The 18,518-nt window shown below is 33.8% G+C and overlaps 1 long non-coding RNA gene across 1 annotated transcript; it reads right to left on the bottom strand.

Annotated features, from left to right (window-relative positions):
* On the bottom strand, positions 280-14,156 carry LOC109330202. The gene is made up of 3 exons (XR_002105640.1): positions 14,144-14,156; positions 10,231-10,234; positions 280-370 (listed from the first exon to the last, which is right to left on the bottom strand). It is a non-coding gene; the product is annotated as an uncharacterized LOC109330202 (long non-coding RNA).

Here is an 18,518-nt window from a genome sequence, read left to right as displayed (position 1 = left end):
CTACTGATATGAGTTGTGTTATTCAAAAAGTTGATTCATGGGCTTTTTCATTGTCGTGGTATAAGTTGCGTTACTGCAACCCAAATCTTTTACCTTTTCATTACGGTGGTATCAAAAAAAGCTTTAGTGCCTAACAATGTCATTGACGGGCTGAAATATCAAGTGAGATAAATAGGTATTGGGATTTTATTTTCGTTATATGTTTTGATAATGATATTTTGACATATTATTTTGCCGTTAATGTTTTAATGATATCTGCTACTGTCATTGTTATTTGTTATTTGTTATTTATTCATCCACAAACCACAATGTCTTGTGTATTTTGATAATTTTCAATCAAGAATGTTTGATGTTAGTATATGTAGCATTCCTTATATTATTGTGTGAGAACAAAGCGGACATATAATTTTTACTAAATTTTCACATGGGCAATATATTGGATTTAACAAGCTGTTTTGTTTTCAATTTTTTTCTTTATATCATCAAACTAATAATAAATTACCTATAAATTAAAAACTATGCTTCAAGTAGAATACAACAATAATTCAAAAACTAACACATGTGACATACAAGTATGATGTAATATATGCATTCTAATTTCTAATTTTCTATTGGTTAACCCTTTGAGTATTTTTATAGATAAAAAATATCTAATCCACTTGAGGGTACAAATTCATCTGCTCCTACCATTGTTATTGAAACTACAACAGGAAATTCAATTCAACAACATAATGCCAAAAATACTCAAGTCAATTCAAGTGAGCAAGTGGGTTGTCCCATTAAGAGCAAGATGAAGATGACTAAAACATCACTATCTTGGAATGACTTCGAAGAAATTGAATTTCCAGGAGGCAATAAGAAAGCTCAATGCAAGTTCTGCAAAGAGAAACTAAGTATTACTAGAAAGGGTTGGAGCACCGACCACCTATTGCGACATATCGAAACTTGCCAACCAAAAAGGATGCAACTGGCTACTCACAAAAGCAACCAATTATTCTATTTCGACCTAATTTAGCTAATTCGTTTATGACTCCTAGAGCTAGGTACTCTAACGAGAAGATGCGAGAAGCACTTGCTACTGCGATTATGATGCATGAACTTCCTTTTAATATAGTTGATGCTCAATGTATGATGTGGACATTCAGAAGATGTCCCCTAAAAAAATAAGAAATGATTGCATAATAATATATGATGCATGGAAGAAATACTTGAAGTTGACAAGTGTGGGCAAGATCAACTTGACTACATATAAGTGGAGGTCAATTCATCAAATTATTAAGTACATGGTCATCACTGGTCACTTCATAGATGTAGGGAGAAAGCTTCAGAAACAAGTTTTGAGTTTTTTGAAAGTGCTTGCTCCAAAGCGTGAGGTTGATGTTTATGATGTTATTTCCAAGTGTTTAAAATCATGGGGGATTGATGAAAAAGTAATTTCAATTTCGTTTGATAACGTTAGGTATCAGTGAACAAAACACACCTAGAAGGGAGGTTGAATATGTGACGCGGTTACCAATTATCGCTTTTTTACACCGAAGCTCTGTTCTAGAAAAAGCCCCAGTTAATCGATTAACACTCTGTCTTAATCGATTAACTCATAGAAAACAACAAGTTGCGGAATGGGTTATTGCACAGCCACTTACCGATATTCAGATACATATAAAGCAAATATACTTGAACAAAATTAAACTCAATATAGTGAAGTTATAATATTCAAATTATCAGCTAAAACTAGGCAATGTTACAACTTGAAATGTAAAGAGATTAAGGATAAAAAAAGCCTGCAACAAGGAATTTTATCCTGGTTCGTTTGCGGGTCCGCTTGCAAACTACATCCAGGCTTCCCCTTCTGATCTTGGGAGATTTTCTTCACTAATATTGAAACGAATGTATTGTTACATGCACCCTTCCAATACACACACTTAGGCGCTCCCTTCTTGAATCCAAGAACCCACTTTCTTGGTTTGACTCACCTAATCGCCTAAGAAAATCTTTCTTACGATCTAGCCCCATCCAAAAAATGTTCTAAACTCAAGACCTCTAAGTGTTGGTGAAGCTGAATCTCTTAAGTAGTTAGACACTAAGAGACGATTTCCCTTATTACAACACAAAAACAATATAAAAACAAAGTATTATTAAGCACAATGTAGCTCAAAATATTACAATTGAAACTCAGCTAAAAACCCTATACAAAAATCACAAGTAAACATGAATATGTATGAGTTCATCAATGTACAAAAATAGAGAATTTCTATCTTAGAATTCTTCTAAAGAAATGCGAGAATCATGCAAGAAAAGATAGCAAAGTTTAACACATTAATCACATGCAATTGAATGACAATTAATCCCTAAGCATGATACTATCTCTCACTATCTCACAATGCATTTCACTCTACCTAAATGACACAAATGAGCATGAAAAATATGCAAATTCTAAAAATGAATGATATGATGTATGATGCAAGACCTAAACACACAGTTTATATATAAACCTTTCTAAGACCTATTTAATTGATTAAGTGTCATTTTAATCGATTAACGGGTTGTTGGGAATAAATGTTTTCAGGTTTTCAGTTATTTTTTAAAACCGAATTCACGTTAATCGATTAACACCTTTCTTAATCGATTAACTGACATATTTTTCAGCTAAATGGTAGCTAAATTATTAAATGGTAAACTGCCTATATGTTATGCTTATCAACTATACATGTTTTACCAATATATTATGCCTAGATGCACAAATAACATGTATGATTAAAACATGAACATATAATAATCTAGATGGCATGTCTCATGTAAATGAATTGATTCTTTTTGAGGCTTGTGAGAATTGCATATAAGTTTACCTAACCTAGACTCAATATCTAAGGCACACATATAAGACTCTAAAAGTGACTCTGGTAAGAACCTAGTCTAGATATGAAACCCTTGAGTCCATGGCATGTTGATTTGTTGAGTCATCTTCAAGCTTACACTAAATCCTTGTCTTCATCAAAACATAGGCAATATAATAGTGCAACACTTTGACACTTTGCACTTTCAATCTCCCTTTTTCTGATGATGACAAACACCACACCAAATCTTGTTTTGATGCATAGCTTGATGATGGTTATAGAATGCATGGTTGTTATTTTCAAAGTTAAAGCGCATAACTGGACAATGAAAGCTGAATATTATTTACAACCTGCAAATTCGCATCAAACAACAAAGCAACCATTCTCCCCCTTTTGGCATTATAGAAAAGATAAACGAATCAATCTAGTCAAAAGTAAGAGGAGTTATATAATGAAATCAAAAATGTAATCAATCAATTAAATTTGGGAGTTTAATTAATTAAGCAGTTGAAGGAAGCTTGAACAAGTGCACACAATTATACACATTTAATCGATTAAGAGTGTAGGTTAATCGATTAAATTGATAGAATACAGTAAATGAACAAGTTTAATGGCATGAAAGGTTATACAATGAGTAATTGAGCATCAAACGATTAAACATTATTATCATAACATGGATATAGCAGGCTCAATCAAACAAAATAGATGCAGATAACCAATCATGGTCAAGTACCGTTGAACATACATTCATACTATATATGACATAGATACACATATGATATAAGCAATATAATACAAAACTAGTAACGATTAAAGTTCAATATCATCTATATCAAGTGATAAATGTTCAACAAGAGTAGATAGAAACTATTACAACCCAATAAAAGCAAAGACTGAAAAAGTAGATCCATTCTATTATTCAGCCTTTGCTCCATTGCATCCAACTGAGCTAATCCAAAGGGTGGTACCTGCGGTGCGGTTCCAGCCGACTCCCCACGAGTTCCTGCATTATGCTGATCCGTTCCTGCCTGATCCTCATCTCCAGATAAGTCCAGATCCACAGAAGTGTAATCCTCTTGGTATTGCCAAGTATTCCCATACTTGTAAATACCCATCTTGTGGGTCAAACTTACACCAACCAGATGATCTTTATCAGAAGACTCCATGATGATGGTATCAGATACATCAATATGCAGATAATCAATGATCCTCGAAATGAATATACTATAGGGTAGCAACTTGGACTGTGATGTTGACACACTATAAATGACCTTAAGAATCTCCTCAGGCCAATTAATGATAACATTTTCCTTAACAACATACATAAACCTCAAATCGTTCACAGTGGGCTGTGCATGATTTGTGTTTCTCTGAACTAAAATGTATGCTATCAGATAATTCAATAGTCTATTTTCCACAGATAAAGACCCAACTTTGTTAATTATCCTTGGATATACAAATGGGGACCTCTCAAGCATGACTTGTAAACCTCAGGAGCATCGAATGAATTCTTGACCCAATCACAATTACCAATGCTAGCACCATTGGTGGACATAAAATGAATTCTTGACCCATCTACTTTTGTCTTAATGCATAGCTTGATGATGGTTATAAAATGCATGGTTGTTAATTTCAAAGTTAAGCACATAGCTGGACAACAAAAGTTGAATATTATTTACAGCCTGCAAATCACATCAAACAACAAAGAAACCTTTCTCCCCCTTTGACATTATCAAAAAGATAAACGAATTAATCTAGTCAAAAGTAAGAAGAGTTATATAATGAAATCAAAACTATAATCAATCAATTAAATTTGGGAGTTCAATTAATTAACCAGTTGAAGGAAGCTTGAACAAGTGCACATGTTTACACGAATTTAATCGATTAAGAGTATGAGTTAATCAATTAAAATGACAGAATATAATAAATGAACAAGGTTAATGGCATGAAAGGTTATAAAATTACAAATTGAGCATGGAATGATCAAGCATTATTATCAGAACATGTGCACACCAGGCTCAATCAAACATAATAGATGTAGATAACCCGTCATGGTCAAGTACCATTAAACATAATTCATACTATATATGACATAGATATGCATATGATATAGGCAATATAATACAAGACCAGTAACGATTAAAGTTCAATCTCAAGCGTATCAAGTGATAAGTGTCCAACAAAAGTAGATGGAAACGATTGCAACCCAATAACAACAAAGATAAAAAATTTCTCAAGAGTACAAAACAACAACATACTTGAAATTAGCCAATAGAAGAACTAAACCAAAGGCAACCTAGGGTCTAAGGTCTTTTAATCTAAGGATGCAGAGGAAGGTCTCTGTCATCAGGAACTACCAGACTACTATCTCCCCGAATGAGGACTCTCAGCTTCTCAAATTCTGCACAAAACCTATCATTATGTGCTTCAATAGTGTTTTGAACAAAGCTCCTCATAGACTGATAGTGGTTATCAATGTAGATCCTTGCTCTAAGTATGTATTGTAAGAGTCCTTCAAGGATTGAAAATGTAGATCCACTCTATTATTCAGCCTTTGCTCCATTACGTCCAACTAAGCTAATTCAAAGGGTGGTACCTGCGGTGCTGTTCCAGACGACTCCCCCTGAGTTCCTGCATTATGCTGATCTTTTCCTGCCTGATCCTCATCTCCAGATAAGTCCAAATCCACAGTAGTGTTGTAACCCTCTTGGTATTGCCAAGTATTCCCATACTTTTAAATACCCATCTTGTGGATCAAACTTTCACTAACCAAGTGATCTTTAATAGAAGACTCCATGATGATGGTATCAGACACATCAATATTGAGATAACCGATGATCCTCGAAATGAATATGCTATAGGGAAGTAGCTTGGATTTTGATGTTGACACATTATACATGACCTTCAGAATCTCCTCAGGCCAATTAATCATAACATTTTCCTTAACAACATACGTAAACCTTAACTCATTCACATTGGGCTGTGCATGATTTGTGTTTCTCCGAACTAAGATGTACGCTATCAAATAGTGCAATAGTCTATTTTCCATAGATAATGACCCAACTTTTGTTAATTCTCCTTGGATATATAAATGAGGATCTCTCAAGACTTGTAAACCTCAACAACATCGAATGAATTCTTGACCCAATCATAATTACCAATGCTAGCACCATTAGTGGACAAACCTCCCACATTCATGGAAATATCCTCACTCAGCTCAAACAACTTTCCAGAAACCATAGACCAATACTTGTCATCCTTGTATCTAAAGTTGGCATAAAATTCTCTAACCAAAGCAAGGTAAATATTTCCCTTTAATTCCAAAAAGGTGACAGCTCCTTGAGCTTGCATACCTTGCGGAAACTCAAAATTTTGTTTCGCCATCCAGGTTAAATCGACATACCTGATGTAAGTTGGTTTCCTGCCCTGAAACTTTAACAATCGAGTCTCCTGCAGTATGAGAGAGTAGTAGGGATCTCCACGGTCCTGTCTTACATTCAGATTCGATGGTGTAGGGATAGGAGTCTTCCGTGGGCGTTGAGCAGTTGTCTTAATCCTTTTTGAATTTCCTCTTTCCATATTGATTACAAAAACCGGGTTGAAGAAGGATTTTTGGGGGGAACCTAACCTTAGGGTCTGGAATTGGGAAAGTGGGGTTTCTTGGACAAATTTGAGAGGAAATGAGATGAAATGAAGTACAATGTGGGTGGAGGGTGAGGTTTATTCTTATTTTTGGCTAAGAATTCAGATTATGTTGTTGCCTCTGAGATTTGGAGAGAAAGGGGATAGAGAGGTTTTGAAAAAAATGGCAAAAACGCTTCTGGTTCTACTTATCTACTACCGTTAATCGATTAAGAGTAGTACTTAATTGATTAATCATAGTTAAAATTCCAGATTTTCAGAAAAATGAGCCAAGGTAATCGATTAAATTTCATGAAAAAATAAGTGTTGGCTACTGGAACTCATTTTAATCAATTAAGACTCATGTTTAATCGATTAACAGTCATCAAATTTTTAGAATCAAGAGGGTTTTTTAGTTTTAGAAGCATGCAACAATTTCAAACATATAGAAAGCAATTTTACCCAAACACACATGCTTATAGAGCAAATTATACTAGATCATGAATCATATTAGGAATAGAGTGCATTCAATAAATATTCATTTTGAAGCATATTAGACATTTAGCATGCGAAGCACATAATAAAGAGTTAGAAGATTTTAATCAAGATATTTTTCATCAAGGATTCCAAGTTCTCTTCGAAGAACATAGAAAGTATCTAGTGAGAGGGGCTTGGTAAAAATATCAGCTAATTGCTTAGTAGTTTCAAAAAATTCAAGCACACAATCGCCTTTTTGAACATGGTCACACAAGAAATGATGTCTAATTTCTATATGCTTGGTTCTCGAATGCAAAACGAGATTCTTGGATAGGTTTATGGCACTTGTATTATCACATTTAATGGGGATCTTTTCTAGTTTAAGACCAAAGTCCTGAACTTGCTGCTTCATCCATAGGATTTGAGTGCAACTCAGATCAGCAGCAATGTATTCCGCTTTGGCGATGGACAAAGCAACACAAGCTTGCTTTTTACTGTGCCATGCAACTAAGGAACTGCCTAGTAAGTGACAAGTCCCACTAGTGCTCTTCCAATGCAGCTTACATCTAGCAAAGTCAGAATCGGAATATCCTACCAAGGATAAAGAGGCATCCCTAGGATACCATAATCCCATATTTATTGTTCCTTTTAAATATCTCATGATGCGTTTAACAACACTATAATATGAATCTTTAAGTAATGCTTGAAATCTAGCACACATGCAAATACTAAACATAATATCGGGGCGACTCATAGTCAAATATAATAATGAGCTGATTATCCCTCGATACTTTGTTACCTCAATAGCTTTTCCCTTTTCGTCTTTGTCTAGATAAAAAGAAGACACCATAGGTGTAGAAGCTTCTTTACATTTTTCCATCTCGAACTTTTTGAGTAACTCCTTTCAATACTTTGATTGATAAAGGAAGATGCGACTTTCCATTTGTTTAATTTGTATTCCAAGGAATAAAGACACCTCACCTATCCGACATCTCAAATTCTCCCTCCATCATCTCAAAAAATTCTCTACAAAGAATGTCGTTAGTAGATCCGAAAATTATATCATGAACGTATATTTGAACTAATAATACATGATCATCTAATCTATAGATTAAGAGGGTAGTATCAACTATACTCCTCATGAACCCTTTTTCCAAAAGGAAATATGTCAATATGTGATACCAAGCTCCGAGAGCTTGTTTTAGACCATAGAGAGCCTTCTTGAGCTTATATACATGATCCGGATATTTAAAATTTTCAAAGCCAGGAGGTTGATCAACATACACCTCCTCTTGAATGTAGCCATTCAGAAAGGCGCTCTTAACATCCATTTGAAAGAGCTTAAAACTCAAAATCGATGCAAAGGATAAAAGCATCCGAATGGCCTCTAATCTGGCTACAAGAGCATAAGTCTCATCATAATCGATGCATTCCTCCTGATTGTAGGCTTTGGCCACTAAGCGTGCCTTATTTCTAATGATCAAGCCAGATTCATCAAGTTTATCTCGGAAGACCCATCTAGTACCAATCACTAGATGCTCTTTTAGCTTAGGGACCAAGTCCATACGTTACTGCGCTCGAACTAGTTTAGCTCTTCTTGCATAGATATACCCCAGTGCACATCCTCAATGGCCTCATCGATGGTCTTTGGCTCGATTTGAGACACGAAAGCAACAAAGTTACAAAAACTACGTAAAGAACTACGGGTTACCACCCCCGTAGAGATATCACCTATAACTTTGTCAAGTTGATGATCTTTATTAGTCTTCCATGCGATTGGCATGTCCTGATGCTCATCTTGGACAAATTGCTCTTCTTGTTCTTCTTTGTCCTGGTCCATTTCCTTAGAGTATGCTTCTTCTAAAGCACCTGCAACATCATCATAAAATACCTTTCTCTTCTCTTTAGGAGAAGATCCATCAAAATGAACATGTACAAACTCTTCTACTTGCATGGAATATTTATTAAACACTCGATAAGCTTTACTATGCGATGAATACCCTAAAAATATTCCCTCATCCGCTTTTGAGTCAAAATTTCCTAGCCCTCTTTTTCAATTATTTAAAATAAAGCATTTACATCCGAAAGCATGAAAATGAGCAATATTAGGTTTTCGGCCTTTTAAAAGTTCATAAGGAGTTTTCAAAAAGTAGGCCTCAAGAGTATATGATTTATCACATAGCAAGCAATATGCACAGCATCAGCCCAAAAGTACTTAGGAACCTTGCTTTCGTTTAGCATGGTTGTAGCAAGGTCCTCTAGAACTCGATTCTTCCTTTCAATAACTCCATTTTGCTGAGGGGTACGAGGGGTCGAGAACTGATACAAAATACCATGTTTATTACAAAATTTATCAAACTGGTGGTTTTCAAACTCGCCACCATGATCGGATCGAATGAATACAATTTTAAGATTAAACTGATTTTGAATTTGTTTGACAAGGTTTTTGGAAGATTTGAATGCATCACTCTTAGAAGATAAAGATAATGTCCATGTGAATTTAGAGAAATCATAGACAATTACTAAAGCATAGAAACTACCACCAAAACTCATTATTTGTGAAGGTCCAAACAATTCCATATGGAGAAGCTCTAGAGGTCTTGTTGTGGATATTACATTCTTTTTACCGAAAGAGTTTTTAACTTGTTTACATTTTTGACAAGTATCACAAGTTTCATGAGTTTTAAAATCAAGTTTTGGTAGACCCTCAACCAAATTATTTATAGATAGTTTATCTAGGTGTTTTACATAAATATGAGCGACATGCCTATGCCAAAGCCATATATCATTTTCTTTAGAAACAAAACATTTTGAAAATAATATTGTGACATCTTCTAGGTTAACCATATAGATGTTATTAATGCGATGTCTGACAAATTTGACCTTATTAGATAAATTGTCACGAATTATGTAATATTCAGAGTCGAAAGACACACGATTACCTTTGGCGTAGAGTTGGCTAATACTCAATAGGATCTGCTCCAGACCTTCAACGTATACACGATTACCTTTTGATAATCACTGCCTGAGTTGAGTTGCCAATTGTCCCTGTACCAAGTATCTTTCCTTTGTTTTTGTCTCTATCAAACCCTTTTTCTTTCAATTATAGATCTAGGAATTTTGATCTATCTCTTGTCATATGTCTCGACCATCCACTATCAAGATACCAATGTTGTCCATGTGCTCGTAGACATACTTTCAAGATATATCACTTGCCTTTTTCAGGTATCCAATTTATATTGGGTCCTTTTCTGTTAGTAATCAGGGAGTAATCTCCCTTTTTCATCCAAACATATACACCACTAGGTATACCATACTTCGTGATATAGCAAGAATAGGATATGTGGCCATGTGTGCCACAATAGAAACATGTAGGAATTTTCTTATTATACAATTTCTTATATGGCCGAATTACAAGTCCCTTACATGGTCTTCTACTACGCATAGGGGGAATATATCCTAGTCCAGTATGATCACCAACATTTCTAGTTTGACTAAGCATAGTGTTTAATTGATTTTGACTCTCTGTGTGTTTTGCAAGTTTTTCATTTTTAAAGTCTCGCAAGACTCACAAACAATTGATTGACATAAATTATCATTAGAGCAATTGAATGTATTACAAGAAAATATTAGATCTAAAGTTTCATTTTCAAGTTTAAGCTAATCTAATTCTTTCTGTAACAGAACTATCTTCTGTTAATTTAGAAGGATTACCCGCTTTCTATCAGAACTAATTCTAGCTAATTTTTTTTAATTCTTCATGCAATTCGACATAAGCATTATATAAGTCCTCATAAGGAGGTGAATCATCAGAAGAAGAAGATGAGGTGTCAGAGTATACCTCATTGTTTACCTCCTCTGAGTCACAAGCTTCATTTGTTCTAGTCATTAGGCATAACTTGGCAGTCTCCTTTTCATCTGAGGTACTTGATGTCGTATCCTCCTCTGGTACGTCCTAGACTATGTAGGCTTTCTTTGACTTGAAAATCCGAGGAGTGCTCTTCTTCGAATCAACTTTCTTGAGGTAAGTAGGACATTGAAATCTCATGTGTCAAGGCTTACCACATTCATGGCAGGTGAAATGCTCTTTGTTACCTTTGCCTTTTCTAGTTGACTCACACACTTCTTTCTTATGAAAACGTTTCAATCCTCATTTCTTTAAAAATTTCCTGAATTTTCGTATGATAAGGCTCAACGTTTCATCATCAATATATGAATCAGACTCAAAATCTTCTTTCTCTTCAATAGGTTGAGACGTTGTTGCTTTAAGAGATATGCCTTTCTTTTTGCGATCTGATTCCTCATGCATCGTCAAGCGCCCAAGTTCCATCTCGTGCTATTGAAGCTTTCCAAATAATGTTGCCAAAGACATGTAGTCAAGATCCTTGGATTCCATGATAGTTATAACTTTAGGTTGCCATCTCTTATGAAGACAATGCAAAACTTTATTAGTTAGTTCTCCTTTGGTAAAAAAATTATCTAGAGCAACTTAATGGTTTAATATGTGTGTGAATCGCTTTTGCATGTCGCTGATAGATTCATTCGGCAAATTACGAAAAAAGCTCGTACTCATGTGTCAGGGCATTGATCCTGGCACGCTTGACCTCGCTAGTGCCTTTATGAGTCACTTGTAAAGTGTCCCACATTTCCTTGGCACTTGGACACTGCAAAACCCGAAAGAATTCATCATATGATAGGGCCGATATGATGATGTTTTTAACACGTAGGTTGTATTGAACCTTTTTACGTTCATCATCGGTCCATAGACTCTTAGACTTTTCTTTCGGTTCATCGTTCAGCAGATGCATTGGGACGAAAGGCCCGTTGACTACGGATTCCCAAATATCCGAGTCATTGGCTTGAATGAATATCTTCATCCGAACTTTCCAGTAGGCATATCCATCGCCACTGAATACGGGAGGGCGGTTAATGGATGCGCCATCACTGCCAAAGGGGTTGGTAGAACCCATTTGTTTTCCCTTAAAGATCACACATATGCGGTTGAGCTAGCACGTCGTACTAGCTCTGATACCACTTGTTAGATATCAGTGGACATAACACACCTAGAAGGGGGGGGGGTTGAATAGGTGTCGCGGTTACCAATTACCGCTTTTTGCACAGTAGCCCTATTCTGGAAAAAGCCCTAGTTAATCGATTAAGACATAGTGTTAATCAATTAACTGTCAGAAAACAACAAGTTGCGGATTGGCTTATTGCACATCCACTCATCGATATTCAGATACAAATAAATCAAATATACTTGAACAAAATTAAAGTCATTATAGCAAAGTTACAGTATCCAAATTATCAGCTAAAAATAGGCAATATTACAACTTGAAACGTAAAGAGATTAAGGATAGAAAAAGCCTGCAACAAGGCATTTCATCCTGGTTCATTTGTGGGTCCACTTGCAAACTACATCCATGCCTCCCTTTCTGATCTCGAGAGATTTTCTTCACTAATATTGAAACGAATGTATTGTTACATGCACACTTCCAATACACACACTTAGACGCTCCCTTCTTGAATCCAAGAACCCACTTTCTTGGTTTGACTCACCTATTTTCCTAAGAAAACCTTTGTTACGATCTAGCCCCAGCCAAGAAAACGTTCTAAACTCAACACCTCTAAGTCTTGGTGAAGACTCACTGAGTATCTTAGGTGGTAAGATACCAAGAGACGACTTCCCTTATTACAACACAAAAACAGTTAAAAAAACAGAGTATTATCCAGCACAATGTAGCTCAAAATATCACAATTAAAACTCAGCTAAAAACCCTAGACGGGACTCACAAGTAATCATGATTATGTATGAGTTAATTGATGTGCGAAAGCAGAGAATTTTTATCCTAGAATTCTTCTAAAGAAATGTAAGAGAAGATAGCAAAGTTTAACACATTAATCACATGCAATTAGATTACAATTTAACCCTAAATATGATACTATCTCTCACTATCTCACAATGCATTTCTCTCTGCCTAAATGACACACTTTGAGCACGAAAAATATGCAACTAGCAATTCTAAAGAGAATGATATGATGTATGGTGCATGATCTAAAAACACAGTTTATATAGAAAACCTTTCTGAGACCCAGTTAATCGATTAAGTGCCCTTTTAATCAATTAACGGGCTGTTGAGAATAACTATTTTCAGGTTTTCAGTTATCTGTTAAAACCGAATTCAAGTTAATCGATTAACACCTTCCTTAATCGATTAACTTGCATATTTTTCTACTAAATTATTAAATGGTAAACTACCTATATATTATGCTTATCAACTATACATGTTTTACCAATATATTATGCCTAAGATGCACAAATAACATGTATGATTAATGTATGAACGTATAATAATGTAGATGGCATGTCTCATATAAATGAATTGATTATTTCTAAGGCTTGTGAGAATTGCATATAGGTTTCCCTAACCTAGATTCAATATATATGGCACACATCTAAGACTCTAAAAATGACTCTTTTAAGAACCTAGTCTAGATATGAAATCCTTGAGTCCATGGCATGTTGATTTTTTGGGTCATCTTCAAGCTTTCACTAAATCCTTGTCTTCATCAAAACATAGGCAATCTAATAGTGCGACACTTTGACACTTTGCACTTTCAGATAATGTTGCTTATAATGACTCACGCTTGAAAACCCTAAAAGAGAATCTATCTTGTGACTCAAGGTTAGTTCTTGATGGTGCCTTGTTTCATGTTGGATGTTATGCACACATATTGAACTTACTAGTGCCATATGGCCTTAAAGAGAACAAGGATGTAATTTATAACATTCGAGAAAGTGTGAAGTATAACAACCACAATGACTCTAGGTTAAATTTTTGTGTGATGTGGTTGAACAAAAGAATTTGAAAGAAAGTAAGCTTGTCATTGATTGTCCCACTAGAGAGAATTCCACCTTTTATATGCTATTATGTGCTCTAAAGTTTAAGACAGTCTTTGTATCTTACAAATACAAAGAGCTCGTTATAATTATGTACCTTCAAATGAGGACTAGGAGAAAGTTGAAAAAGTTTGTCGACTTCTTCATGTGTTTAGTCTTGCCACTCATGTGATTTATGGTAGTGAATACCCTATTGCTAACTTGTATCTTGCCGAAGTTGTAAGGGTAAAAGATGTAATTGATAAAGCATTAGAGGATGAAGATTATGAGAGAAATGGTTGTCCCCAAACAAAGATAAAATAACAACTACTTGGCTTTGGAAAAATTAATGTTGGACAAGATCAAAACTATGCATCATTTCAAAGTATGATTACATGTGTTTATGATCATGTGATTTTGACTCATAATGCTTCAAACTAATAAGAATACATCTTTTCAAAAATTCATTTAGTACTTCACTTATAAACTATGTTATCAATCAAAGAGATGCATTTTCACACACGGTAATGGAACCAAATGGGTAAGTGTTTCACTCAAAACTTAACTTGTTTGGTTTGCAATAATTTAATTTTGTTTTTGTTCTCAACACTTACTTTGATTGTACAAAATTTTCAAGGATCACTAAGGTCTTACCTTTGGTTGTAATGAGGCTTGGTTATAAAAGAAATTTGTTTTTTCAAGATATTCAAAGATACTTTTCAAGTTAAAAGAGAGCAAAATACTTTATCTTTTAAGTACACACTCCTTTCAACTTTTTCACCATACTTCTTTTTCTTCCTTTCCTCATTATTTTCCTTGACCATTTTGGTGTAACTTTTCTTGATTTTTCTAATCTCTTTTTACTCCTTTTTGTTTTTGGAGCATTTCTTTACTGTTTTTATATGAAAAGAGATTGACAATTTTTCTTTTGAACACTTTGATACATGACCAACCATCAACCTTCTTTTTTAAAAAATGCTCTCTTTTTATTTAAGAAAAGTGTAGGAGATTCCATTTCCGTTTTTCCATATTAGGCTCAAGGGTTGTGTTTGAAAAAATATTCTTTCTTTTTAAGGCTCAACATGGTTAACAAAGGATATTTCTATTTTTGTTGGTCATTTTTGGTCAAGTGACTCGTTCTATTTGAAAGAACTTGCCTTGATCATTTCCTATCAAATTGTGTGCAACCAAGTAAAGAAAGATTCAAACAAAATCAATTGTGCAAAACCAAAAAGTTTCTCTCTAAGCGCACATAATATTTGTGTTTGGCTTACACTCCCTCACATGGTTGGTTTATGTACAACTCTTTGATTTTCAACAAATCCACAAGTTCATATTAAATTGTTTTCCAAAAAGTTTGCATATTATCAAAGTTATAACATTTTGGTTTTTTCACAATTTTTTTCATATTTTCATCTCAGGTTGCTCATCAAAGCTTATTAATTCACAAAGTTAGTGATCTTGTTAAAAAAAAATTGTTTAATCCAAGTTTGTGTTATTTACCAAGTTTAGTTTAAAAAATTTCACTTTTTAAATAAAATATAAAAAATAAACTAAAGTAAACACATAAATAAAAATAAAACATACTAACTTTTTTAAAGCAAGTAAACACAATAATAAGCAAAGAAACATAGACTTAATTTTTAAAAAATACACAAAAAATGAATTTCTTTCAAAATATTATACACACTCCCCCCCAACTTAAGTGCTTGACTCGTCCTCAAGTCATGTTGAAAATTATTTTAAGGAAGTTTGTGTAACATTTTGAAAGAAAGAAAAATTAAAACTAACCAACATTTTTAGGATAATACAGAATTCCATTCTCCATGATTTTACTATCCTCTCTAAGAGAGGGTGTCTTTAGGGCCAACTCCCCATTTTTGTAGTTTATTTTTGGACTTGTTTTCCTGTAAATTATTAGATCTTGCAATTTCTTATTCCTTGAAGTTAGTCTAACAATTTACATGAGTTTCTTAATGTCTAAAACATTATCTTCAATAATAAAATTTGATTGACAGAAATTCCAATCAAATAACATGCATTTTTTTTTCATGAAAAATATGTTTACAGTAAAATTTTAAGCATTTTTCAAGTCCAATGGGTAAATTGGAATTCCAAACAGAATTTTATGGAAACCAAAAATCACATCAAACAACAATTTATTAATCCATTCAGAATTTCATGAATTTAGTTTGTTAAATGGTAAACCAAACAACAACTTAGTAAACCAAATAACACACTTTTTAGGTGTTCTCAAGTTTGGAAAAATTAATTTTTGGCACAAATTTAACAAGCATGTTCTTAGTTTTAAAAATTTATTTCTCAACTTTAAAATCATCAACTAAAGCATGTTTATGGAGACGTTGGATAAATTATCACAAAATAAAACATGTGCATCAAAAAGTGTTAGGGGATACTATGTTAGGTATCAGTGACAGAATACACCTAGAAAGGGGGGGATGAATATGTGTCGTGGTTCCCAAATACTACTATTCGTACCAAAGCCTTATTCTGGAAAATCACCCAGTTAATCGATTAAAGAATTGCCTTAATCGATTAAATCACACATAATAGACAGCTGCTGAATGGCTTGATTGCACAATCACTCACCGATTATACAGAAATAATACAACAAATATATTTGAACATAATTAATCTTTATATGGCAGAATCACAGCATTCAAATTATCAGCTAAAATAGGCAATTAAAACAACTTGAAAAAGTAAAAAGATAAGGGTAAGAAATAGTCTGCAACAAGGATTTTATATTGGTTCGTTTTGCGGTCCACTGCAAATCTACATCTAGTCCTCCCCTTTCGATCTCGAGAGATTTTCTTCACTAAAACTGAAACAAATGTATATTACATACACACTTCCAATTACAAGACCTTAGATTCTACCTTCTTGAATTACTAGAACCCTTGCCTTGGTTTGACGATACTAATCGCCTAGGTGAACCTTTCCTACGATTCATCCCCTGCCAAGAGTATGTTCTAAACTCAAGACCTCCAAGTCTTGGTGAAGAATCACTATATCTCATTGGTGGTACAACACCAAGAGATGACTTGCCTTGCCATAAAAACAACATAAAAAACAGAGTATTGTGAAGCACAAAATGGCTCAAATATTACAATTAAGAACAAACTATAAACCCTATACAAATCTCACAATTTATCAAGAATATGTATAAGATCAGAATCAAACAAAAACATGTAATTTCTACCCTACAAAATCTCTAAAAGAAACTGAAAGAATCATGCAAGAAAAGATAGAATGATGAACACATTTAGTCACATGCAATGGATGATATTTTAATCACTAAGCATGATACTATCTCTCCCTATTCTCACATGCAATTCTCTTTGCCTATATGACATAAAATGAGCACGAAAATATGCAACTTAACAATTCTAAAAATAAATGAATGAATGTATTAAGCATGGTGTAAAAACACAATTTATATAGAAAAGTTGTTAGACGCCCAATTAATCGATTAAGTGCCCTTTTAATTGATTAACGGGCTGTTGAGAATAATTGAATTCTGTTTATATTTGTTGAAAGATAAAGGTCAATTTATATTTGTCGAAAGATTTTATTCGAGAGAGGTTTTCCCCTCTCAAAAAATTGTCCCCGGTAGCGGCGCCAATTTGTTGAAAGCAGAAGTTTACTCTTCGGTGTGTTTTCTTTATTTGGATAAGTGAACTCAGTTTTATTCTTTGTTCGCCATCTCGGCTTTGTTGAAATAAATTCCAATGCCGATATAATGGTTTCAAGAATATTCCATTTACAACTTACTTCTAATAATCATGTGCATAAGTTATTCCTTCTTTTCCCCATCTCGGCTTTGTTATAATAAATTCTAACGCCGATACAATGGTATCGAAGCAATCCCCTATTACATAATTATTAAGTACCTTTGAATACCATCTCGGTTTTGTGGAATAAATTCCAATACCGGTTTAATGGTATTCTAATGTACAAAAGTGATGAATAGTTAGTTGTTAGAAACAAACAAATAAATAAAGAACAAAAGAATAATAAAGTTAAGTGACCTTTATTTATTTACTCCCTTTCGGGTTCCTTTTATTAACAAACCAAACTTCTTCCTTAAGGAAGGTTGGTATTAAAGAATAAATAAATTGCAGAATGTAAATAACAATAAATAAAATTTAGTTAGTTAGCTTCATCACTTTTGTATATTAAAAGGTGTTTCAACAAATAAATTTATTGATAACACTTTACTATTTTACAATTTACACCTCTTTCAAGATTCAATTGTAGTATAGTATAGGGTTATGTCGAACCATAAAGAATTGCCTAATACAATGAATCATATGAATATGTCAATGCACAAATTATGAGTAAACATATTTTGGTTGGTTTTTTATTTGATTTGCACATAAACTATTAACAAGAAATATAAACTAAGTATTTACAAATTCTTGAGGAGACAAGATTATTTTGAATGATGAAAGTATTTCTTAACTTCTTATGAATGGTTTTTGATTTGATTTGCACATAAACAATTAACAAGAAATATAAACTAAGTATTTACAAATTCTTGAGGAGACAAGATCATTTTGAATGATGAAAGTATTTCTCAACTTCTTATGTATTTGAACTACTTAGACAAGTTCTTATGTTTTACTTTGATTAACTCCAAACACCAAGGTCTAAAATCCTCCTTTTAGTGTATGTCCTAAAAT

Source organism: Lupinus angustifolius, chromosome LG16 (assembly GCF_001865875.1).
Source record: "Lupinus angustifolius cultivar Tanjil chromosome LG16, LupAngTanjil_v1.0, whole genome shotgun sequence".
Classification (NCBI taxonomy): Eukaryota; Viridiplantae; Streptophyta; class Magnoliopsida; order Fabales; family Fabaceae; genus Lupinus; species Lupinus angustifolius.
The sequence above is the reverse complement of the archived record's forward strand: the minus strand, read 5'-3'. Positions and strand labels throughout refer to the sequence as shown.